The 27,136-nt window shown below is 44.9% G+C and overlaps 1 protein-coding gene and 1 long non-coding RNA gene across 4 annotated transcripts in view; one reads left to right on the top strand and one right to left on the bottom strand.

The window, feature by feature from the left end:
• Positions 1–1,077: 1,077 nt before the first annotated feature.
• Positions 1,078–25,244, bottom strand: LOC128414730 (uncharacterized). The gene is made up of 3 exons (XR_008330717.1): positions 25,160–25,244; positions 8,687–8,826; positions 1,078–2,346 (listed from the first exon to the last, which is right to left on the bottom strand). It is a non-coding gene; the product is annotated as an uncharacterized LOC128414730 (long non-coding RNA).
• Positions 24,986–27,136, top strand: part of SLITRK3 (SLIT and NTRK like family member 3) — a 44,283-nt gene continuing 42,132 nt past the window's right edge. For all 3 annotated transcript variants that reach the window (XR_008330716.1, XM_053390437.1, XM_053390439.1), the window contains exon 1: positions 24,986–25,870. The gene's annotated coding sequence lies outside the window, so the exon portion shown is untranslated. The remainder of the gene's footprint in view (positions 25,871–27,136) is intronic.

Below are 27,136 nucleotides of genomic sequence, written 5' to 3'. Positions count from 1 at the left end.
CCTCTGCCTGGTTCCCTGTAACTTCGCTTCTCGCAGCGAGGGAACCACCAGAAGGTCCTCGGTGCTGGACCTCAGTTTCCGGGCAGAACGACGGGGGTGGAGATGCTCCTTCAGGTATACTGGGCTGAGGCCGTTTAGGGCTTTAAAAGTCAGCACCAACACTTTGAATTGTGCCCAGAAACATACTGGGAGCCAATGTAGGTCTTTCAGGACCGGTGTTATGTGGTCTCGGCGGCCACCCCCAGTCACCAGTCTCGCTGCTGCATTCTGGATTAGTTGTAGTTTCCGGCTCACCTTCAAAGGTAGCCCCATGTAGAGTGCATTTACACAGCAGTAAATATAAATTGTGTGAGAGTTTCACATGTACTGGAAGCTTGAAAACAGGGGGCAAAATATTGTCTGAGCTCATATTAACAGCTCCCAGGAACCTGGTGGGATCTGACAGTTGAAAGAGACTCCGTAGGTCACCTTGTCCAAACTTTATTGAAAGTATGATCAAACTAGCAGAGAAGGGAACCTTATCCCTGACTTTTCCTTGGAGATTTACACAGGGGTAGGGAAGTTCAAGAAGTTGTTGGACTGCTACTACCATCAGGGCTCACCCACACTTTGCTTTTCCTGCACCTACAGACCCTCCAAGTGTCCCTATTTTCCAGGGACAGTCCTGGATTTACAGAAGCCAACCCAGTTTCTGCTTTGATCCCGTAATGTCCCGTTTTTCTGTAGGACCCCCCTAGTTTCATCGGAAAAATGTTGCATGGTATGGTAGGACGTCCCTATTTTCGTTGGATAAATGTTGGACGTATGGAGTTATGCAACCCCTGAGTCATGGAGATAAGTATCTATACAACCTTTAGAAGACATCTGAAGGCAGCCCTGTATAAATTTTTTTATGTTTAATGTTTTATTATGTTTTTATAAAAGTTGGAAGCTGCCCAGAGTAGCTGGGGTAACCCAGTCAGATGGGTGGGGTATTAATAATAATAATAATAATAATAATAATAATAATAATAAAATAATAATAATAATAACAACAACTACTACTACTACTACTACTAGATAGGAGATCTGTATTTTTATCAGAGAGCTGTTGGAGAGTATGCACCTAGGAAGAATGGGTCTGAGCAATTTTCCACTTGTCCCATTCTTTCTAGGCACAGGTCTGAGTGGATTTTCCATTTCCCCCACTGCTTTCCCCAGGAAAACCTGCTCTTTACTGCCGAATCAGAGCAAACGTCAAAACCCACAGGAAACCTGATTGACGTTTGCTCTGATTCAGCGGTAAAGAGCAGGTTTACTCAGGGGGAAGTGGCGGGAGAAGCAGAAGCGTGGACAAGGTACAACAGGAGCAGCAGTTCAGCAGAATCTTGAGGGTCACAGGTCCCCCCTCCACTCCTGATTTATGCATTCCTTAATAGTCTGTTCTATTGAAAAACTAACTAGGCAACGGCAGTGCTATTTCTTAATGCAGTTCCTAAAGAGGGAAGGGCGTTTGGGGAGGCTCTGCCCCACTAGAAATGTTTCCTGAAACACAGTTTTTCTTCCCTCTCACCTGTTGTATAGCTATAAAACTGCTAGCACATTTGCAAAGCTAAGCAGGATCCCATAGGGTTTCAAACTGGAAGGGGAGCCATGTGTTGAGATTCCTGCATTGCAGTGGGTTGGACTAGATGGCTCATCAGATCCCTCCCAAGTCTACAGTTCTACGATTCTATGCTTCATACTGTATATCACACAGCTCCTCTCCTGCCTGTACAGTGGTACCTCGGGTTAAGTACTTAATTCGTTCCGGAGGTCTGTTCTTAACCTGAAACTGTTCTTAACCTGAAGCACCACTTTAGCTAATGGGGCCTCCCGCTGCCGCCGCGCCGCCGGAGCACGATTTCTGTTCTCATCCTGAAGCAAAGTTCTTAACCTGAAGCACTATTTCTGGGTTAGCGGAGTCTGTAACCTGAAGCGTGTGTAACCTGAAGCGTATGTAACCCGAGGTACCACTGTACTAGCAAAACGTTCTTGCAGAGGTGGGGGGACAATATTATGTAAGGCTAGGAAAAGTTCCTGGAATCAGATGCAGATGAGCGGAAGAAAACAGCAATAACCTTCTCTCGTTGGGGTGCTGGCCAATCCTCTAGCTGTTCCATTGGCTGCAATCCTCTTTTCAAAAGTGCGAAAAAATGTGAGTCATTCTGAGCGGCTGCTGTCACTGCCGCTTTGGTGGGAACAGCCTTCTTTGATCCTCAAAAGCATGAATTCCTCTGCTAGCTGTAACCTTTTCCTGGTTGCCGGCCAATCTCTGCACTGAGAGAATAGGACATGAAAGCGCCATCTGGGGGAACCTGCAGGCCTCTGCAGAAAATGAAACCAAGGCCAGTTATTATGACAGAATATGAGATTCATCAGCTTCTTCAGTGGGTGGGAAGCTTGAGTTCTCAGTTTAGATTAAAAATCAACCCATGCAAAGCAGATTCTGTAGCGTGCGTGGTGTAACTGAGTGCATTCAGGAGCTCTGTACCTCATCACAGATCTCTGCTGGAGGCCCTCACAAAGATGTTTAATTGGTAAATATTTGGGAAACAAAGATTTTTGCATCGAGGAGCAAATTTCAGCTGAGCTAAATTAGTGTGTCTTGAATGTTATGCAATCACACTTCTTTCTTCCCTATGTTCTGATCTTCTCTGTCGGGGTCTGCAGACAAATGTAAGCATTACCACTGTTACCAGTCTCAGCATCTTAAAAAATATATATATCCTCGTGAAAATTGATTGATATTTTAGCATGGGTTTCCCAAATATTCCTTTTTTTTGTTTGGAAAGGCAACCTTCCCTAATAGTATGCAATTTTCCTATGCTGGTTTCACACAAAATATGCATTTTATGCATAATTACTTTGTGTATGCATTTTTATACACATTACTTGACCTGAGAAATGCTTTACATTTTGGAGAAGTGTGATTTTTTTTAAAGGGTGTTTGTGTTTCAGTTTGTGCATTGTATTGGAAACAGTGAATTTGGTAGTTTTGCCTTTAAATGTGACCTGAATAATAATAATAATAATAAAACTTCTCCCATCCCCAATGGTGGCTGCCATTTTGTTTTTTCCATTTTGTTTCATTTTTTAATGTGTGAAGTACAACATTGCTCCGGGACTTTATTTTGATGGAAGAACTGGTGGCCACCTCAAAGATCATGCTTACCTGTGGGGTGCAATATTTTTCTTGGGTGTCATTCTTTTCCCCAAATGCCCTGGAATGACACTACATTGGGGCATTCTGGGGGGAAATAAATGTTGGCTGCCAGGAGTGACTGCCAGTGTCTGCTCTACCAGTTTCCTTTTGTATCCAATGCTTCTTTCTTAATCATAAATTAGAGGGGAGTGAACCAAATGGGCCCCACTTCATTCTGCTATTCATTGCAAAATAAATGTACATCCCTATATCTCTACTTACAGGAAGCTTTACCTTAAATGCATATAACAAACACACCCTGGGGCATTGTTCATCCAACTGCATGTTCACAATTGCCTGCTGAAATCAGGGAAATATTTATACCACAAATGTTTTGGAGTGGTGTGGTGCTTCACATTTCTTGTGCTATTGGGCAACAGTGCCGCTCCAGAGAGAGTGACATTGCCGAACAACTAATGCAGCAGAATGATGGGTGCTTGGTCCAGTATAAACCCATGACTAATGCATGGTGGCACTGTGGTCTAAACCACTGAGCCTCTTGAGCTTCCTGATCGGAAGGTTGGCAGTTTGAATCCACTCAATGGGGTGAGCTCCTGTTGCTCTGTCGCAGCTCCTGCCAACCTAGCAGTTCAAAAGCACACCAGTGCAAGTAGATAGATAGGTACCACTGTGGCGGGAAAGTAAACAGTGTTTCCTTGCGCTCTGGTTTCCATCAAGGTGTTCCGTTGTGCCAGAAGCGGTTTAGTCATGCTGGCCACGTGACCCGGAAAGCTGTCTGTAGACAAACACCAGCTCCCTCTGCCTGAAAGCGAAATGAGTGCCGCAATCCCATAGTCGCCTTTGACTGGCGTCAACCGTCCAGGGGTCCTTTACCTTTTTATATATATATATATATAAGATATTTATTAAAATTTTCAATTTTTTATGCAAACAAAAAACAAACAAAAAGATTAAAAAAGACATATAGTTCATAATACAAACTTTTCAATAACATATTTCTCTGACCTCCTCATACCTCCCCTTCTTGTACTCCATTTCAAATTATTTGTTCAGCAAATCCTTAACTTAAAGCATTACAGCTTATATATCACCTTATTTTCTATCCAAACCTTTTTTTTCATATTCCTTTATATCATTACAGCTAGAAACCACTCAATTTCAATCCAACATCATTCAACATTCCTTAATTTTACAGTATTTCTGTAAGTAGTCCTTAATTTTTTTCCAATCTTCTTCTGCCGACTCTTCTCCCTGGTCACGGATTCTGCTAGTCATTTCTGCCAATCCCATACAGTCAATCAGTTTCATCTGCCATTCTTCCAGAGTGGTACCTTTTTTACCTTTTACCCGTGCCAATGACATGTTGCAGAATACACTTGCAAAAAACAACAACAACCCATCAGTCTGGAAGGACGCTCTCAAATATGAAGTAACAAAGTCTTGGCTTTGCTATGTAAAGAAGCCTGAACAGTGTAAACTCTATCAATATGTTCTATCTATAAGCCCTATCAGTTTAATCAGAGTTAAATTCATGAGCTGTATCTGTCTACATGGGCGCGTAACTGTAGGATGAGAGGATTTCCTTGTCAAACACAACCAATCAATTTTTAGAGAGAAGAACAGAACAGATATGTTCAAGGTTGCTGTGTTCTATGGCAGCCTTCCCCCAACATGGTGCCCTTGAAAACTACATGTCCCACCAGCTTGCACAGGGTGTCAGGCAACATGGGAGTTGTAGTCCAAAATAATCGGGAGAGTACCACATTGAGGAAAGCTGTTCTAGGGCAATGGGATTCTGGTCAAGGTGATCAATCAAAGAGGATTTAAGATAAGAGCTGAAAGGTTGATAGGTCCTTTGGAGGTCATGCAGGCCTAAAAGAAGATCATTAATTTTTGCTTTCCTCCCAGTTGGCCCTTGGTATTATCTCAATCTAGAGTTTAACATGAGTTTTAAGATTGTATTAATCCATGATAAATGTTTATCTGAATGAACCCTTAGGAAAAGAAGGACTGCTGGGAATGAATCCATAGTTCTCTCCCCTCCCCAATTGTTTTAGAAACCCTCAGCTTTGAGACGACAGGGAGAAGGCAGATAATTTGCCAACAGTTCTGTTTCTGTGACGGCAAATCCATCATTCCAAATCAACTTAGTATGTTTGAGATACTTGAAGTTTGCGGTTGTATTGTTACAAATCTGCTTCGATTAGGTTTACCATGATATGACTTTGTGGTTTTTTTCTGTATTTCAATGAAAAGTCTCCTGGATTAATGTGCCCTCAAAGCTCTGTAAGCTGCTTTCCCTAAATGTGCTTTATAGGGATAATTCATAAAACTGCATGAGATAAAACATTAATTATTGCTATGAAAACGGGACTGCATTGTTTTGCGCCGATCTGTTTTGATGCGCTCCTCCACTTCTTTACACGCATCCAAACAATCTGGGTGAAACTGAAAAGAAACTCAAAACATCACAAGGCTGTTTTTAACTGCAAATGAAAACCAGGAAATAAAACAATCCTTTGTTCGTTTTATCAAGCACACTCCAGCGTGCTTCATTCTGCACTGCCTTCCAACTTGCTTAAAACATGTACAAAATGGGTGCTCCAATTTCAATCGGATAATACTTTAAACCTCCTTTGTGCGAAACTCATGGAGCAGGCTCAGAAAGAGTTTGTCAGTTCATCGCCTAATACACTTTGGGCAAGCCAGCATATGCTGATGGTTCAATGGTAAAGGTTGAATATTCGGTTTTGTGCCACGGAAGGCCTCAGACTCTTTTTCGGAACGAGGGCCACATTTCCTCGCGGGCCACTTTCCAGGGGCCACGTTGCAAATGGTGGGTGGGGTCAGGCAAAAATGGGCAGAACAAGGGATGTGACTCTTACATCAAGCGATACAGAAGTTGGAGGTTTCTACACACACACTTCTCCACCCTAGCAAACACAAAACATTGCAGCCAGGTAAAAGCATTCAAGGAGGGCATGGGCAAAGGATATGGGATGGCCTGTGGAGAGGTTCAAGGGCTGGACAAAGACACTTGGAGGACCAAATTCAGTCCTCAGGTGCTACACAATGTCCACATCCACATATAAAAGGGGAGAAAACAATTTCGCCACTCCAACTGTTTTCAAACAAACTGCACACTTTAAGTCAGGGATGGGGCAGCTGCAGGTCTCTAGAATTTGTTGGACTACAATTCCCATCACCCTTGTCTACTGGCCATGCTGGCTGGGGGTGCTGGGAGATGGGGTCCAACTGCATCTGAAGGGTCACAGGTTCTCCCATCTGTCCTTTGGGTGCATATACAATTGATGCTGCATGTTCTGCCCTTGGACAGACCATCAGCTTGTGCCAAGGGGCACATATTATTTTATTATTTCACTCATTATTTCATAGCAACCATGCAGCACTAGCTAAGATAATACACTTTGAAAAAAGGAACAGGACACCTTATCTTAGCTCAAGAATTTTTTTTTTCCCGTTTCAGAACTGAGCTCACCGTCCTTTCATGCGAAAATACATTCGGGGTTCCCACCCACCCAGCTTTCTTTCAGCAGTAGATACCAATCTACTGTCTGCCCACCATGACCCAAAGCCGCCCATCTCCCTCATTACATGTTGCAGTGTAGGGGTTGGGGTGTCAAACTAGGACCTGGGAGACCAGAGTTTGAATCCCCACTCAGGCATGAAGCTCATTGTGTGATCTCAGGCATTCACTGTCTCTCAGCCAGACCTACCTCACAGGGTTGTTGTAAGTATAAAAGTTGAGCTCTTGGGAGAAAGTGAGATATAAATCACAAATGAATGAAGGTTGTGGTTTTCAGACTCAAAACCAGGAGGAGACAGCAAGTCGGTCACTCACGTAGCTTCTCCGTCTGCACACTGCCTTAGTTTCTGATCATAAAATCAACACTATTCTTTTAGAAGTTCTAATATTTAATACATCACAAGTGTTTGCGAAATGTGGAGATTATTAAAAATTTTATAATACAATATGCCGCTGTGTTTATATATTAATACATTGGAACTCGTTAGCAACGACTGTTGTTAAGTAAGCTTTTAAGATGTCTAATGTTGTGGTGTGAAGAGGTATTCTTGGACTGGTTCCAGTTTCCAGTATGGATCATTATTATTTGAATGACATGAGTGTGTTTACTGAAAGACTGATTAACGACTAGCTTTGACTGACCTCTGTGGAAATGCTCGCTTTGTAAAGAGAAATTAGAGGAGTGTGTTTATTTCAATCCCTAATGCAGAGAGAATAATTGTTGAGGGTGAATAAACACAGGGCCTAATTGATTACTTAGACAGCAAGAAACCCAATTAGGGGAAATGAAAAGAAGAAGGGATTGAGGACAGTTTGATTAATTTATTGGGGATCAATCTCTCTTAAAGGCTGAATATTGCTTTGCAATGATCAACACTCTTCGACACATGTATACATAGGTGGTCCTGACGTAAAGTGGGCTGCTTCAGGTGATAGTTTCTGGGGTACAATATATTTTGCATTTGTTTGTATTTTTTTTTAAAAAAACAAGTTACTGAAATAAAGTTGTGAGGAAGCTACATATATTTGATAGCATGGTGTGAGTCTCTCTTCCTTATCTCCTGAGGAGTGGGGGCAGGGACTAGTCTAGTAGTGGACTGTGGGGTCTCAGATGTCACCACCTATGTGTTTCCAAAATTCAGCACCCCCTTGACTCTCACACTCCTTCTTTTCTTTCTTTAATAATTTTTTTGAAAAGTTTTTATTATTAAAATAATTCAGCATTAATACACACGTATTGCGAATATACAAGCATACAAACATATATTTCATACAATCCTTAAAAATGTTTTAAAATACCTACACTCAATCCCACAGATAATTCCTTTTCCCATCACCACCCCTCATCCCACCTTTGTATTAGACTTCCAATCTACTCAATTGCAATTTATTTCCACTTCTATTACTTTCTTTCACACACCTTTAACTTAATTTCATGCTTCTTTTTCTGTTACACATTGTTATCCATCTTATTTAGTATTTCAGTATTTAAAACGGAACTTGATTATTCTAACAGGAGTTCTGATTTTTCAATGTGGTTTTGCAAGTATCCTTTAAACACCTTCCAGTCCCTGTCTATCTTCTCTTTTGAGATCCTTCCAATTTCTCGCACTCCTTCTTAAATCATAGTTGTGGCATCTCCACAGCATCCCCAGGCTCTACACGCAGTGTGACCAAACCAGTTGCACTCCCCTGAATTTGCCCCTGACTAGTCCAAGATTCCTTGGGCATTGCTGGAGTTATAATGCTCTTTTTGTTTTCTACCTAAAAATACATTTTGTACTTCTGCAGCTCTTTGCACCCCCCCAAAAAAAAAGACCTGATGATACCTCCCTCTTGTGTGTGAATGGGACCTGCTATGATTGTGTAGGATTAAGTACTGTAAGTGAGGGCTGCTGAATTTGACCTGAATCCTGAGCAAACATCCAGGTTGCTCTTTGAGGTTTAGAACTTACCTTATCCAAATTCCCCATCCTTTGAATTGTTCACTTTTGGTAAGTTTCTGTTTGAGGTCCACCAGGCAATTAACTTTCACTGTTGGGTATGGGAAGATTTCCAGCAGTAACTCAAGTGAAGGGACAGCCAAACTCTGTTCCTGGAAAAGGAAATATGAGTGTGTGTTTGTGTGTGTTTTCTAAACCAGCTCCAACAATACAGGTAATTTCGTATGTGGTTGTATTTTTTTTTCATGATCTGTTGTTGTTTTTTTAAGTGACTTTTCCAGAGATCATTTTCTCACCCAGAAAATTGTGAAATTTGTGCCTTTAGTTCTTGCGGAAAAGGATGCCCACTTCACACAGAGGCCTGCAGGTGTGTGGGAGCAGAGGTGTGTGTGTGTGTGTGTGTGTGTGTGTGTGTTAGTGGTGGGCGATTCACTGCCCTTCAGCTACCTTGACGGCTGGGAGTACAACAGTATTACATCAAAATGATATGTGTGCTTCCAATCAATCATAAAATCATTAAAGGGCATTAAAAGGAATAACTCATTTGGCTGCAGAGAGCTCATGTGTGTGCCCTTGAATTCAAGACGAGGGCACAGCCATGAGCCCACTGAGGCCAAACTCGTTACCTCTTTTAACACCCTTTAATGAAAGCAGTTAGAGCATGGATTTTAGTCACACTGAAACAACAGAGACAGTGGCGGGGGGGGGGGAGCAAAGGGGAAAGAGTTTAGCTAGAGGAAAAGCTCCTTTCAGTTCTTGAACTGGACTCAGGAGCTTCCCATGCTATATGGGGGGGGGGGAACTCCTTAAAGGCATTAAAAAGAGGTTGTATCTTTGAGGCTGATGCTGAACACTGCAAGCCAGCTTCAGTAATGTCTGTGAAGGATAACAGCAACGGGAGACTAAATTTGTGGCCTGTAACAGAGGAAGTTGATAATTTCTGCAGCTCTGATGGGAAGATGCCTGATCATTCCCTGAGGGAATTATTTCTGCCTTTGATCCACACACAAAACTCATTTTCCCATCAAAAAGAGTTGCGCCTGCATAGCCATGGCAATGTATCACCCTAATAAAGGTCAATGAGATGTTCACACAAGGACCAAATGCAGGATATACATGAACCGTATGAATAAAGAACTGTGGTTGCCCAGGTTGGGCAGAAGTGTTATAATCTGGTACTTAAGTTGTCCCAATAGAAAAGAATGAAAATGTAGGCTGGTTGCCTGTAGCAAGAGTACAGAGCATCTCTACATCAAACCACATTCAGTGCCCAAGGCTGGCTTGACTTTCTTTACTTATGTCTTCTTCTTCCTTATCCTAACTTCCTTTCATGAAGGAAATAATGGGATTTCCAGGCAGGCTCCAATCCACACAATGACTAGACCTAGACCTGCTTAGCTTCAACGTGGTTGTTCCAATAATTTTGGAGGCGGGAGCCTGGTGGCTTAAGGATGGTACTTGGCAGTTCCAGCTAGGAGGCTGCCAGGATAAGAGTAGAGACTATCAGAAGGTTGGTGAGGGCCAAGGATGGCAACAAGCAGGCCAGTGAAGAAGCTACTTTCCCTGCATTATAAACACTTATATGGGCCTATGAACTAAGCATGAATGCCAATGTCAGTTTCCTTTTCTTCCAAAAATCACAGGGGCAAGAAGGGATCCTGCGGTGATAACATTTCTATTGAAATTGTTGCATTTTAAAATAGAGCAAGGGACGCGGGTGGTGCTGTGGGTTAAACCACAGAGCCTAGGACTTGCCGATCAGAAGGTTGGCGGTTCGAATCTCCGCGACGGGGTGAGCTCCCGTTGCTTGGTCCCTGCTCCTACCAACCTAGCAGTTCGAAAGCACGTCAAAGTGCAAGTATATAAATAGGTACCACTCGGGCGGGAAGGTAAACGGCGTTTCCGTGCGCTGCTCTGGTTCGCCAGAAGCGGCTTAGTCATGCTGGCCACATGACCCGGAAGCTGTATGCTGGCTCCCTTGGCCAATAAAGCGAGATGAGCGCCGCAACCCCAGAGTCGGCCACGACTGGATCTAATGGTCAGGGGTCCCTTTATCTTTACCTTTAAAACAGAGCAACCACAGTAAAAAAAATCTAAAATACACTGTGTTTATCTTACAGTTTTGGAAATCTTCTACATCAGTACTTTGAGGTTGGCTGAGTCTTGTTCCCTCCACTCCACCCTCCAAAACTTGTATCCACACATTTGCTTTAGCTGCTGTTTTTTATGCCCAAGAAGCTTTGCTGCCTGAGGCAGAATAGCAAATGGAGGTCCCTCTCCCCCAAAACAAGGTGTTTTTTACACAGAGATACTTCGCCAAAGCTTTATTTGGCATTACGAATATAGGCCATCATAAAACATCCATATATAAAACTTTAAAATATATACAAAACCAGCCATGTAAAATATGTAATAATGAGGATTTTCATTGGATTTTCTTCCTGCTAAATAGTGCCATTCACCACTCTAAGAGATACTATTGACAAAAACTCAGCCACCTTTGCAGTTACCGTACTTCCTGGTTAATGTCAGACAGATAGAATTTGATACTTTCATTGTGTCATGATGCTAGATTACTCTCTAAAATGGGATAGCACACATTTGCGTAGCTATCTTTGTACACAAAGATGTCTGAGTTGCTTTGGCACCTTAGAAAGAAAATCCCACAAGTGCCTCACTCTGGAAGTAAATAATAATACTATGGTAATAATAAATTAAACAACAACAATTTGCTACCTCATCAGGTCACCCAAAACCAGCTCCCTCCTTCTGCCTGATGGTAGGGCCCTTCCTCCTGGTATCACCACAGGGCCAGGTTGCTGTTCCTTGCTTTGCTTGAAATCTCCCCCCTTTTCTCCATAGGCCCAAATGTTGCCCACTTACTTTTGTGTGTGTTGAACTGGTGGCAATGAAGCCATCTTTGCTGCTTTCTAAGCTGGGTCTGTTTCAGCTGGAACACAGTGAGTCAGATTCTGAGAGAATGTTACTTGTGGGAGCATTTTGGATAAATTTAAAACCTGCTCCATGTGATAAATGAGCTAATGGAAGAAAAAGAAGTGGGGGTGTGGACGGGACACCCAACCAACAGATTTATGTTTGTAACAGATTTTTTTCCTCAGGACTGAGAGACAATATGTAGAACAATGGAAGTGGGTCTCCTTGAAGCAAACGGGCACAGATGTATGTATCCAAGTAAGTAATGATAGAACTAGTGTTGCAAGGAAAATTTCAATCCATAAACATAACATGACAGAAGAGACACTCAGGGTCAAATTAATCCTTATGGCAAGTATAACATAAGGCATAAGACCAGACATAAGATACTGGTCACTGTGTTTGCCGTTGGCAAGTCAGAAATCGTTTTTTGAAGCAGGCAAATGTCAATACTGTTGCCATCTGAGAAGCCAGTTCAAACATTCCTTGAGTCTGCTATTCAGAAATAACTGATTCATATGAGTAGACTCATTGCGTGAGCAGTGTCATGACAGAGAAGGCATTATCAGAAAGGAACAGCAGCTTCTTCCATGAAAATCAACACTGAGTTCCCAACACACCCTTCTCACAGAAGAATTAGCTCCTTGAGAGTTTCTCCTTCAGCATTCTTCATCTGCACTTACTGACTGACCCAAATAACGCGCCCTATGTTTTGTGTGTGTGTGTGGTTCTTGCGTTGAGGAAAACTCAACTAGAGTTCCCATCTGGACAACTTCTGGCAGCCACATCTGGGCAGGGCCAGAGGCAAAAAGTGGGCAAAGCAATGAATGTCAATTTTGTATACAAAACTAGTTTCCACACGCACTCACACATGCCACTCTATCCTCTGTCCAGGCAACCAAGAGGCATTACCAGAGTTCAAGAACACATTTCAGTCAGGGGGAAAGCAGTGTGCAAAGCTGGGCTGGTGAAGGGTGTGGCATGAGGGGTGTGGCTAAGGAGTGCCTGGGGCCTGAGTATAGTCCAAGGGGCCAGATACAGGGACCTGGGGGCTACATTTGGGGCCCATGCCTGGGACCCCCTCTCTTTGACTGTTTTTCTTTATATATTTCCAAAATAAGCAAATCAGTATCTGTGTAAGCAATTGTTTAGAACAGTGGTTCCCAACTGGTAGTCCGCATACCCCAGAGAGTCTGTGTAACCCACCCAGCGGGTGCATGGCACCATTCACATAACAAAACCAGCAAAACCAAACTTTTGTTTACCTTAGCACAGTATGGGATTTAAAAAATCAGGGAAAAGCAAAGCAGCTGTGAGGTTTTCTCTGCGAAGCCAGACTTTCATGCATTCCCACTAAGATGTAGCGTAAATTACTGGGGTAATTTAGTAATTTTAGAGGGTGAACATTATTTTTTGCAAATTTATTCAGTGAAGGGTCTTAAAAATGTGTTTTGGGGTACAAGGAATTCAAATCTGCTATTATTATTTTAGTGACTGAACAGCAATTAGGCTGGTAGGTCTATGTTTGATTAAAAAGCACATAAACTGCTCTTGGAAAACCAAAGAATTTTAATTTACCTTCCGAATATGTCAGATGATTCTTAATAATAATAGTAAGTACTTGGCAATCGTTTTAACATGATTTCTATGCAATTTTACACATGTTTTACTTACCAAGCAAAACTAAATTATATTAATTTAACTAATATATATTTTGAATTCCCACGTAATAACTTTTGTTGTTGTTGTTTAGTCGTCATCTGCAGTGATCATGGAGCCCAAGAAAGTAAAATCTCTCACTGCCTCCATTTCTTCCACTTCTATTTGCCAGGAGGTGATGGGACCAGTGGCCATGGTATTCGTTTTTTTGATGTTGAGCTTCAAACCATATTTTGCTCTCTCCTCTTTTAGCACCCCTCATTTTTTTGAATTTGAAAGTTTCAACATTCAACATGCCCTATATGCAGTATGGAGTGGGGGAAGCCTGGTTGTCTGAATGCATCCTGAGAACACAAGACAGAATGCAAAAGGCCTGGTGAAGGGATAGTGACTCATCATGTGCTCAGTTCTGTGCTACATCATGCCATGTGGCATCACTGTTTCCTCTGAGCACTCTTGATTCTGACCAGGAGTGGAAGGAACTGGAGGAGGAGGAGGAGGAGGGGAAGAAGGAGGAGAAGGAGGAGGAGGAAGGAAGGAAGGATGGATATTATGGAACCAAGCCCTTTTGGTGAAGCCCCATCCCTTCAGTTTCCCAAGCAGGAGACCCTGAGGATGCTTCTTCTCCCAGAGGTAGATCTAGACAGCAAGGAGGATCCAGTGCCGTCTTCCAGGGAGAGGTGGCACATCAAGAGATTCAATCCGCTAGACATAGCACCCGCCTGCAGGCCAGGAATTTCCACTGGGACAGGGGTTCTTGCAAATAACTGGAAATTGTCCACCTCTACTTAAAGGTTGGGTGGGTAAGCATGGAAACTTGTTGGAACAACATCACAGCTCCTGAGCAGTCTTGGAACTCTACTAATCTCACACCCCTGAACCTTGATCCTTACTCCTGGGCCAGACTTCTTTGTTTTGTAAGACCTCCAGGACTAGATTTTGCTCTTTGCTTGCCACTGAACTTGTACCATTAGATTGCTATAATACCCCCCTCTTTCCCCCTCCTTTTTTTACTTTGAGTAAAAATGGCACATATCAGTGGTTTGGATCAGGAAACAAGATACATTGCTTCTTGGCTGACCCACAGTGTCAAGGCAACCACCACAGACCGTGACATTGCACTGTGGCCAGCCAAAATGCGCTAGGCCTCACCGACACTGGGCTTTCTTTTGAGAATCAGATTGACATTTACAGAACCTCTGATCTTTGCATATGCGACAGCTCACAATGGACATCACTGATGAACACAATATTGGTTATCCTGTATCTGCAGTCCAAGATGCTGCGTTAACCTACGATTCTACTAGGCTGTGTGCTTTCTCTTGCTTAAGGCTCCTTCTCTCAGACTTGAAGCAGGAGACCCAGCCGTGCAGATTCACCCTGATGTGCCAGCATTGCAGCTTGAAGGATCAGGCCATGAGAGAATGACCTGGGCAAAAAAGAAATGCCTTCAGGATAATGTCTAGGTGAGCATTTGTGGAGCATTAAGAGATGATCACCTGTCAGGCAAAGGGATTGACCCAGATCGGGGGAAGAGTATGGAAGAGAATTTTAATGAATTCCTGCGGCGTTAAGACTATGCGGAGCAGAAAAAGAGCTTTGAGTTATGCATGGTGGCACAATAAAGCACACTGCAGGGAAGTCCAGCGCAAGGCCTCAGTGAGGTGAAGCTTGATGAAAAGATAGAGGGAAATGAGGATAAAGCTGGCAGAAACAGCCCCTCTTCAGAATGGTGATGTTCAAAGCAATGGTTTCACATGTGTTGCTAAGAGCACAGTTTTCAAGCAATGTGTAAGTTCGCCAACTCCATTCCCTGTGGGCACATAGGCCAGTTCACACCTTACTGCTGGACCAGAGCTGCTATTGAAAAGCTGCTTCCATTTGGCCAGGAGGTACCCTGGATCAGTATTCTTCGACTTTGATGACCTCCCAGGGTGATGTTGACCTACATCTTCCATCATCCCTGGGGAGGATGGGAGATATAGCACAACAACTTTTGAGGCCCTAAGGTTAAAAAACAACCCACTGGCCTGGATTGTTTGATTAGTTCCTACACCAGCATCCCCAGTGGAGGTTCAGTACCAGTTTGAAAACTCAGTGTACCACCCAGGTACTCCACGATAGGATAGATGCACTTGGGCAGACCCAACTCCTACCAAGGAGATCCTGGCAATGGGGTAAGGTAAGGTTACCAGACATCCCTGTTTACCTGGGACAGTCCCCAGATTTACAAATGAGTCCCCTGACAAAATCCATCAATTTAATAGGAAGTTGAAAAGTGTCCCCGGATTCATTGAAAAAAATCTGGTAACCTTAGGGTAAGGGGCAGGTTGGTCCATGGCATGGAATAGGAGAAAGTCAGAAAAACATGGGAAGAGAGGGAGCGTGACCTGGAATTTTATAGGCGTGCGTCGTGCATTTTCTTATTAACTGTTTAATACACTTCTCTGCTGCACTGGCTGGTTATCCTGTAGCTCCATTCTTTTACTAGAGTTTTTACTAGAGTTGATGGCAGGTGGTAGGCTGGATCCCAGCCTGATATTTCTGGGGTGCTGGATTCATGATCTACTATAAGTTCACATTCTGACCCTTGTATGCCCTTGTATTTCACCTTCCTGTGAAATGGAAGGTGTCATTCCTGCTCTCTCTTCAGAAACAACCAGTAGCAACATATGAATTAAACTCAAGTGACAGGAAGCTGTGATGTATGAACTTGGACCAATACCCTTTACCTTGGGAAGTCCCTGCAGGCAATTGATGGGAGACCTACAGCTTGCCAGATCTTGTTGCACTCAGCAGTAGATGTTGTGGTGGAGCACTGATGCTCACCTGACCTTCTAACAGCTGAGCTACGGCTGCTTATTGGGAAGGAGGGGGCGCAGCAGGCAGGTGGGTGGGTGTGGGGCATCAAATAGGCTCTGCCAGTCCATTTGCACTGTGCCAGCCATTTGCACCACCTCACCCTTCCCCTTCTTCTTCCCAGTAAGCAACAGAGACTCAGCTGTTGGGAGGAGAGTGCCACCCCCACCACTGCACCGTCTGTTACTGGTTGGACTGCAGTTCCCATTGGCCATGTTGCCCGGGGCTGATGGGAATTGGAGTCCAACTATAACTTGAAGGACAGAAGTTCCCTGTCCCTCCTGCAAACAGTTTTTCACACAAAGACTTGAAGCTGGCTTATGCTAGAACCGTTTGGGTGTTACTAGTGGATAAAGGATGGGCGAACAGTATTGCACCCACTAGCTCTGCCGTTGTTTTGCACATCCAGCTCAACATGGGCACCAAGGCTCTGTCTGCATGATTGCATGTAGACCCTGCAATGCGGAAAAGCATGGAGCCAGTGAGCATATTCCATTTTTCTCCTGATTCACCCTGCTCAATCTGCACTGGGGCAACGTGATCTGCAGATCTGCAGTGGCTGTCCATAGGCAGGGCTCTTTCCTGTCTTTGTTGCCTAAAGTCCTTTCCCTTGAGATTCATCCTGGGACCTTGGTTCTAGCTGCAAAAGGGTTGCCATACATCCAGGAATTCCCAGACACGTCCTTTTTTGGCATCCTACATGCCCATCTGGGGGGGGAATTTTAAAGCAAATGTCCTGGATTTTGGATATATATAAAAAAGGTGCACAGGTAGCTCTGGTTTGAACTCTGGCTCTGGCATGGGCAACCTGGGCTCTGGCGATGGTGACGGCAGCCCAAACTCTAGCATGGTTGAACTGGGCTCTGGTTCAGCCTCTGGCTGTGGTGTTGGCATCCCAGGCTCTGGTTCAGGCATGAGCACGGGTGATCTGGACTCTGGCTGTGGTGTGGGCAGCGGGCTATCAGGCAGTTGCCCTAAATTGTGTCCAGATTTTGACCTCTTGAAATATGGCAACCTTAGTAGCACCAGCCATGTTCTACAACTGAGCTATGGGGACAGAGGCTGGCTGACTTCCATTGTTGGGATAGGGACAGAATTACTTTCCAGATCTGACTGGCTGTTTACCCAGATTCTATTTATGCTGTGGTTCCTTTCTGTGCTTTGTGAACCAAAGAGCTGGCAGTATGGGGACGGATGGACTTTGGGGTCCCTTGCCAATCCTTGTGATCCTCACAAACCATGGCTAATAGCGTCTCTGAAACCATTGCTTCCCTAAAGTAAGAATGAGAAATAGATTGAAAGACACACTACCCTGGCTTTAAACATATTTATCAAATAAAGTAGCAATAATGAAGATGGTGATGATGAGTGGTATATTCTATAGAAAATATGAATGGCTCAGTAGACTGGTAATTAGATTTGAAGCCTTTCACCTCTTACTCAGTAGTTTGAAGCTAGCTCAGGTCACTATTGACTCCAAGGCATTATCACATGATTAATGCCCTATGAAAACCACTGGAGGTTTTCATCTAGTGACTGCTTCTGTCCCCATTTAACTCCCGGAGAGCTTTGCCATTATGTGGTACTACCTCTAAGTTATGCCTTTAACTGACAATCTGCTTCCCTCTGCACAGTGAACTTTCTTCTGCCCTGCTCTCTAAGCATATATTCAACTGCCTGTGAACCTTAGAAGTGGGCCTCACTCATTCATCCTTCTCTTATTCTTCTGATTATTCAAAATGCACATTTCTGAAATACAGTGGTACCTCGGGTTACATACACTTCAGGTTACATACGCTTCAGGTTACAGACTCCACTATCCCAGAAATAGCACCTCGGGTTAAAAACTTTGCTTCAGGATGAGAACAGAAATCGTGCGGCGACGGTGACAGCAGTGGGAGGCCCCATTAGCTAAAGTGGTGTCTCAGGTTAAGAACAGTTTCAGCTTAAGAACGGACCTCCAGAATGAATTAAGTACATAACCAGAGGTACCACTGTACAAAGCCTGAGAACTCTGCTATTCTGATTGTTTTGCTGCCGCATGCATTATTCAAAAGTTGGAATGTCAATGTTCCCTCAACGTTTGCATTGGTAATCCTGTATGCTGGTTATTATTATTGTTATCATCATCATCATTATCATTACTGTTAGATTAGAAGCTAAGAAGAGCCCTGTTGGGTCAGAACCTGAATAGCAGTTACACACTGATACAGGATGGCTCAGCACCCCAAAATTCCCCCCAAGCCAACTTGTGACAAGATTTACATTTGAACAATGGGTTGTATGGATTGCTTTCAGAGGAACAAAGCCTCAGGTAGGATGCAGTCACTTTTTCAAACAGCTGAATGAAAATCTGGAATAAACCCGGAATCTGCTAACCACCTTGGAAATGACGCTTTCCACACTACATAAAGGAATTTCTGTGACCTCCATACCTGTTGGGTCAACAGAGCCCTCAAAGCCCCAGGGAGCAAGTTGCCTCTGGCAGCTCCCCCAAATTCTTTGTACTTCGCCAAATGAATCAGCTTCACGATTCTCTCATCTTTCACCCTCCCACTTGGAACTGCCACATGCTCCCCTGCTCGGATGAATCTCATCTCACCACTGAACGGAACCCACTCTGTTCTCTCCACACAGAACGTGCCTGTGAAGCTACATACTCATGCTTGTGCTGTGGATATTATTAGAAATGCAAATAGACCTTGAAATGCTGCATTGGGTGCATGAAGCTTGCCTCTTCCCAAACAGAGACTTTTCTGGCTCTTTCTGAGCTCACCTTTTGACACAATGAAATGATCTGACAACACAGTTGTACCTCACTATGTTTTCTCTTTGCTTTTGATGAGAGATAGTGCTGGAATGGGTAAGAGGGTCTGCCGTGGAATCATTTTTGAATGCAAAGATCTCCTCTCTAACATCTGCAGTAATACAACGATGACTAGAGAGTGTCTGGCCATGTGCAGAGTACCAGTTCCTCTCTAATAAAGAACTACAAGCTGCCTCTATATATCTGGTGTCAGAGGACAGGGCATCTAGGTCAGAGGCCTACTGTGTTCTTGCAAATTAGAGAGTCAGGACCAAATTAGCTGAGTTGGTGAATGGGTGATGGCCTCTGTGGCTGTATCAAGTTTTGCACGCCTATCTCTTAAACACCTAGAAGAACTTGCCTCGTGTCATGCCATCATGATAGTCCACCATTTCCCAATGGTGTAGAGCAGCCTTTCTCAACTTGTGGCTCCCCAGCTGTTGTTGAACTACAACTCCCATCACCCCTAGCTAGCAAGGCCAGAGCTCAGGGATTATGGGAGTTGTAGTCCAACAACAGCTGGGGACCCACAGGTTGAAAACCTCTGGTGTAGAGCATTTTTCTTCAACCTGGGGTCCCCAGACATTGGTGGAATACAACTCCCATCATTCCTTGCTACTGGCTAAGCTGGCTGGTGATGAGGGGATTCTAATTCAACAATATCCAGGAGGCCCAGGGTTAAAGAAGTCTTAAAGAAGGAGAAAATCAAGACAAAGAAATATCATGGACGAGAACAGGGCTGTTAATTGTTTCTAGACAAACTGGATGCATGAAAACTCAGCATGAGAGGTAGTATACCTTTGAATATCAATTGCTGGAAATCACAAGAAGGAAAGTACAATTGTACTCGTGGTCTGCTTGTAGTCTTCTCTGCCAGGCCACCATGGGAGGCAAATTGCTGGACTAGACTGGCGTTTGACCTAGTTCAACAGAACTTTTCTTATGTTCCTTCTAGACAAGCTATGGGGACCTGTATGTTAAATATTATTGAGAAACATTGGTATGTCTGAATTCACAGTCACAGTTGGCACCTGGTTGGCTGCTGTGATATATGGGATGCTAGAATACACTAGTGGCCAAAATTGTAGAAACCTTTTGGGGAAAGTGTATTTCTGAGGTTTGATGGCTCATAGCACATGATGCACTCTCTAAACACTCATGCTCATTGGCTACATTCAAATGAAGGAAAGCTACAGTATATCAACCTAAGCAAGTTGTGCTTCCTTTTTCTGGTTATTTGACTATAACTTTTTATAGAATACCGATAATTGAACAAATTTTGTTGCATTACATTCTTCATTAAATTATCTTTCCATTGATATATAATTTTATGGTATTACTATAAAAAAGTGGTGTTATGAGCCATCAAATCTCAGAAATACACTTTTCCCAAAAGGTTTCCACAGTTTTTTTGCAGATGGCCTTGAACCCACAGGACTTTTCTTAAGTTTTCAGGATACATGGTTGAATGACATAAACCAGCACTGATTCATCTAAACAATTGCCCTGTAGAAGCCATGAGAATGCTGGTTTGGGACAGGCAGGTGGACCCAGGGGCTAGGCTGGTAGAGAAAGCCATTATAATTCAATACCTTTTAAAGGAGGATTAGACAACTTCATGAAGGAAGGATCTATCAATGGCTACCAGTCATTAACAACCAAGTTCATTGGCAGTATACCACTCAGCACCAGTTGTAGAGGATTAACAGTAGGAGAAGCCTATTGCTTTCATGCCCCGTGGGCTTCCTGGAGGCCTCAGGTTGGCTGGTGGGAAGAAGGATGCTAAACTCAATAAACCTTTGATCTGATCCAGCAGCATGGTGCAGTGGCTAGAGTGCTGGACTAGGACCTAAAGATCACAATTACAATATTTACCCAGCCATGAAGCTCACTGGGTGACCTTGGTCAGTTACTGCCTCTCAGCCTCATGTACCTCACAAGCAGGGAGTTAAATGAGAACCATGGACCTTGAGAACCTTGGAGAAAGAGGTGGGGCATAATGCAAATAAATAAGAACATTAAGAAGTGGGACATGCACCTTGTGAACTATATTGTGTGCCACTGGGCTTCTTGTGGAGCCTGCCTGCATTAATAGCAACAGCACCGGTGAGGCAGTCTTCTACCAGCAGATCTTTGGGTGCTTGCAAATGCCCCGACCTTGTCACTCACTAGATCCATCCCTGGCATAGTTCTTTCCTCCCTTCAGCTGCTTTATCTTCTCCACTGCTTGGTGGCGAGCTTCCCACTCCTCTCTCCCTCTCCCCTGCGATCTTCCCAAAGAAGTGTCAGGGGAGGACCTGTTAGGAAAGGCAACGAGTTGCTTTTACAGAGCAGATTGAATGGAGCATTAAACGACTGCATTAAGGAGGACTGCAGTGAGGCTAATGGTGGCCTCCGGTGGAAATGCAATGCTCTAATAATGCTCTCAGAAAAGGGGCACTTCCCAGGCCAGATCCCTCATCTGGTTCGTGCAAAAGGGTGCCCAAAGGTGCTCCTTTTAGAAGGCTGGGCAGGGTCACCTGAACACCATAATTAAGAGGGGAGGTTGCCAAAAGAGGGTTACTATTTCCAGCTGCAACTCAGGGAGATCTGCTGATAATTATGGTTCCCTGCTAATCTAATTTTTACCATGTCAGTATTCTTTTATTTCCTGGAAAGACAAGGCATTTATTCAGATTCATAACCTGCCCTCTCTCTGCTGAGGCTCGTGGCAACCGATAGCAATATAAAAATAGTGGCCATAAAGCAATCAATAGTTTTTAAACATCAGCAACAGATAGATGGATGAATGGGCTGGAAAGGCAGCACAGCATAGATTAGTTTTAAAAAGAAGCAGCGGCGGTCATGATTCTATGTTAGCAGCACCATCATCAATAATAATAAGTATATATTTCAAGGTCAGTAGGACCCTAAAGGGCATACATGCTGGAGTTGTGTGTTTTGTTTCCTAATATCACAAAAAACCCCACACCATTTTATTTCATGTAGTCAAGGCTCAATTGTTTTATCATGAATATTTTTGATGAGATTATATAAGGAACAAAATACTCTCAGAGGGATGGGGTGAGTAATGCAGTACACCAGGGGAAGATTCAGTTCTATGTTTACCTCTGTCAGGGATTTCCTTCTTGCGAGTGTAGCATGTAGGTTCAAGGAATAGACAGCAGCTCTATATGTTTGGGACAGTCAACTGATGGTCTCAGGATCTACCTGGCTCCCAAACTTCTTGCTGGGCTCTGAGCATAGTTCCTCAATGCAAAGACCTCCATCCTTGCTATGCATCTGAGCTGGTTTCGTCCAAACCACACAGGTCCTGCTCTCCACCATCCCTCAGGATGAACCACAAGAGATTCACTCAGAGATCTCCCCTCACAGACCTCAGGTGATAATGAAGGCAAATGGCAATCATCAGCTTAGTGTGCCACAGTGGTTAGAGTGTCAGATCAGGACCTGGCAGACCAGGGGTCCAGTTCCCACTTGACCATGAAGCTCACTAAGTGACCTTGGGCCAATCACTCTCTCAGTCTCGCAGGGATGTTGTGAGGATAAAACAGGTCGGGCACTGGAGCTCCTTGCAGGTAAGGTTGGCTATAAATGTCATAATAAATTGATATATATAGAGAGAGAGATTTAAAATGCAATGTATATAGAAACTCTTCTCTTACACAAGAGAGTTTGCTTGCTTATTTATTTCCACATTCCTCCAAAGAGCTCAATGCAGCATACATGATTCTTTCATCATCACCCACCTTGTCGTGGACAGCTCAGTTGGTTAGAGCATGGTGCTGATAATGCCAAAGTCGCAGGTTCAATACCTGTATGGGACAACTGCATATTCCTGCATTGCAGGGGGTTCAGTTAGATGATCCTCAGGGTCCCTTCCAACTCTACAATTCTATCTACCCATCATCCTTCTGTCATCTATCATTTCTCAATAAAATTCAAGGTAGGCCAAGCTGAGCAACAGCAACTTGTCCAAGGTCAATCCATTGAACTTCAGGACTGAGTAGGGATTTGAACCCAAGTCTCCACAATCCTAGCCCACAAAATGACCATGGCACTACAAACAGTCCATGCTGTTCTAAGCTAGTGAGTATGACCAATATCTTCAGACCTAGCTCAATTCAAAAGATCGCTCCTGTTAAAACAAAACAACAACAACAACAACAACAACAACAACAACAATCATGTTACTAATCAGGACCAAATATCTACCCTGCACTAAACTTTCTGGAATAACAACCTCTGTGCTAGCTTCCGACTGTGCCATTTTGTGATTGCAATGCATAACAAATGGGAATGCCATTGCCTTCAAAGGAATATGATTCAAAGGGTGGGGGAAAACACACTGGTGTTCTGGTGCTTCCAGAGATAAACCTGTTTCTTTCTTTCGGGTATTAGGTATCAGGTGTGCTGGTTCAGCAGAACAGGGATCAGAACTGGTGGCATAGTTGCAAAAGAAGACCACACACACACACACAATCATTTCCAGCTTCGTCTCAGTACTATCTCAGCAAGCTGATATCTGGACACCGCCCAAGGTAGAGTACAGCCCAAAAATGTGGATACTGTTCAGCCAAGAAGTGAATGCACATGAACTTGAACTTGGATCAAGGTGAAAGATTCTGCTGAGCGTTATGTTATTGTTACTATTATCACCACCCCACCCCCACCACTGATTTAGATTCACCACCCAAGCTTCACCATGAATTCCCAAGATAGGTTGCAATAATTCTAAAGTAAAAAATAGTTAAATTACAGTCAAGAGAATGGGGTGGGTTCTAAAATGATGGGGGAAGCCAAGAATTCATTCTATGCTTTTGAAGAGAGGAATCAGAGCCAGGTTCATTCTGCCAACAAGGATGAGACGCACCTCAGATGGAGAGCACATGCCTTGCATGCCAAGGACGGACAGCAGATACCTAGCATGCAGAAGGTCCCAGGCTCAATCCCTGGCATCTCCAAGTCTGGCTGGGAAAGGGCCCTGCCTCAAACCCTGACACTGTAATTTAGATGGACTGATGAGAACATCTCCTGATGTTCGCTAAGGATGTCCTACAGCATCCAGGATAAAAAGAAGAAATGTTTCAAGTAGATGTGTTCCAGGTGCTATGAAAGCTTGTGCAGTAGGGGATCTCTAGTTCACAGATGAGGAACCTAGGACTTTCTAAATTGTGTTGGACTCCCAACTCTCACTAACCCTGGGCCACCCTCAGATATGATTAGCGCTGGAGTCCATCAACATCCAGAGGACCTCCAGTATCCCTCAAGTTGGGGTGGGTGGCAAGGAAATCCAAGTTGCTAAACCTTGTTTAGGGAAGCTTTTAACGTTTAATAGACTATTGTATTTAATGTATTTAAATTATGTATTGTATTTAATGTTTAATAGACTATTGTAGTTTAATATTCTGTTGGAAGCCGCCTAGACTGGTGGGGGAAACCCAGCCAGATGGGTGGGGTATAAATAATAAATTATCATCATCATCATCATTCTGGAGGAGGAAGTCACATCTCTTTGCCTTAAGCTACCTCACTGGGTTCCCCACCCCCAAATTGGGCCCTGCAGAAGATTTCAGGTTCAATCTCTGGTTTACCTCAGCAGGGGGGAGGAGGGGAAAGCTTTGCTCGAAAAGTGGAGAACTGCTGGTGGTCAGCATAGACAACAGAGAGCAAGAACAGAGTGAGTTGGTGCAAGGCACACCCTATGCAACACAGATAAATGAAGGTTCCCATTTTCTCATCGTCACCAGGGTGTGCATTTTTCATTCCTGATCATCATCAAGTGGCACTTGTGGTGTGCTGCAGGTGACTCCTTTTGGACGCCTCTGAGCTTCACCCTCCCATTCCTGGAAGCACTCTCCGTCCTCCCATTCCCAGACCACCATAGCCCTGAAGCTGTTTTACCCGAAAAACAGCCCATCTCCCCAACTCTGGTTCCTGAGGAACTCTGAATTCTCCGTACAAAACTGCGGACTTCCTTTGGTTTCCCCAGCCCGCCCCGGTCCCCTCTCCAAATCCAGCTGTTTAAAAGAGATGCGCTCTCTTCCTCTCCCCTTCCTCCTTAAAGCCATGTTGTTTTCTGCCTGAGGCTGGGATGAGGAGCTGACCTGCTCTATCCTGTGCGCCTCGCACAAGAGATCCACCCACTAGTACCCCCCCTCTCTCCATCAGACAAGAAGAGAAGGATACAAGCGAGCAAAGCAAGGAGCTGAAGGCTGATGTCCCACCTCCAGAGGACTCCAGGAGGCTCCGGGCAGAGTTTCCCCTCCTCGCCGACAGATGAGAGAGGTGGAGGAAGCCAGGCGCCCAGATGCGTGATCCAGAGATCCGGTACCCGGGATCCGGCTCGCCCAACCCTCCTTTCCCGCGTCTCGGAGGGAACCACGCGATTGCTCTGGGAAGCTTAAGGCAGCGGCGGCGGCAGCAGCAGCGCCCTACTGGAGCAAGGCGGTGCGCTTTCGCCTCGGAGGCGCCATGCCCAGCTTGGGCGCCGCGCACCCGGCGCTCCTTCCTCTGATGCGCCTTCGCTTCTCCTGGCTCTCTCCTCGCCGTCGATCCCCGACGCTTCTCTCCTCCTGGGCAAAACTTGAGTGGGGGAGAGAAAACCGCCTCGACGAAAAAGGATTACACCGGCGAAGCAGACAGCCGCGTTGGGCTGGGGAGGGGCGCGTGAGGGTGTCTCCGTGCGCGCTCGAGGGCGCGCGCGCGCCTGGGTGCGCGCCTCGCCGCTGAAATGCAGGCGGCGGGTCGGCGAGGCTGACATGGACCCGGGGCACGCTCCGCGGCCCGCCATGGGGGTCAGCGAGCCGCAGCCGCCCCGGAAAGGAGAGGAAGAAGCCCGGCAAGAGTTCCTCCTCCGTCGGCCCGCAAAGCCACGCCGCCCGGGGAGACCCGGGGAGCTCCGCCTCGCAGCCAGCCCGGCTCTCGGATCTCCTTAGGTATTCGCTGTCCTTCCTGGGGTTTTTGCGCCTTCGCCTCTTGATCTGGCGGAGGGATGAGGCGCGATTGCGGGGTTTGGCCACTGTGTGTGTGTGTGTGTGTGTGTGTGTGTGTGTGTGAGAGAGAGAGAGAGAGAGAGAGAGAGAGAGAGAGAGAGAGAGATGCGATGTTTTTGTTGCCATTGTTGCTCGCTTGTATTTGCAAGACGCACCCCCCCCCGAAGGATCTGGAAGGAAGACCCTTAAAATAATAACCAAGCCAATGTTCTTCCAATGTATACATTGTCACCAGCCTCTTTTCTGTTATTATTTTAGTGTCTTCCTTTCATCTTCGCCCCCGCCCTCCAACAACTCCATAGACATTTCACGGATCCTTATCCCCACCCCCCACCCCGCAAAACACACACGCGTTTTAAAACGCAGGATTCTCGTGCTTTGTAATGATAATAGCAGCTATGCAGCTTTGTAATCGACAGCGATCGCCACTTCTACGTTGCAACAGGACTTGGTTCTGAAAAGGAGCAGCGCTGGCGAGGAGAGCGATTTGAAGGTGGCGGTGGGGAGCAGAGATTTGGCTGCTCCCTTGTTGGGTCCTAAGAGAACCCGCGTCGGGGCAAAGAGGCACGGAAAGGGGTGGGTGGGTGTGCTTGCTGTCCCATCGGATTCCCAGCTTGCCAGCTCTCCACTCTTTGTAGCAGAGTCCCTGAAGAGATGATGGGCTGCAAGGGCGGTGGGGACAGAGGCATCAGAATTCCTCCCAGGCGCAAGCGGAGCCTCTTCTGTCTCCGAGGGATGTCTCTAGCTGCCACCTGCCAGCCCCACCTCCCCTCCTTTCCTCAAGGGGGAGATCAGGAGGCGGCCACCCAAACCCAACTCTTCCGGGCGGGGAGGAATCCTGCCCTGCTTCTCCCTGCCCTAAGCGAAATAGATTTGCAAGAGGCATTATTAAAAATAAATCTGGGGGTATTCCGTTCAAAAGTACCTGGCTTCTGACAAGCGAGGGGCGTGTGGGAGAGAGTGGGTCTATGAAAGCAATAGGATGATGGGCCCAAACAACGCACCACCTTCAAGGGAACTTGGGCAAATGGTTGCCAACTTAATCTAGGGGAAGCTGACTAAGCATGGGAGATCATTGTGTTAGGGAATCTTTCCTGCACTCTAGTAACCAGGCATCTTTGTTCTCTATGTTCCCTCCAGCTCCAGATATGCTCCTTTTGGTTGCCTTCTTGCTTTCTTCAGAAAGAGAGAGCTGTTCAATTTACCTTT

This window comes from Podarcis raffonei, chromosome 5, assembly GCF_027172205.1.
Source record: "Podarcis raffonei isolate rPodRaf1 chromosome 5, rPodRaf1.pri, whole genome shotgun sequence".
NCBI lineage: Eukaryota > Metazoa > Chordata > Lepidosauria > Squamata > Lacertidae > Podarcis > Podarcis raffonei.
The sequence above is the reverse complement of the archived record's forward strand: the minus strand, read 5'-3'. Positions and strand labels throughout refer to the sequence as shown.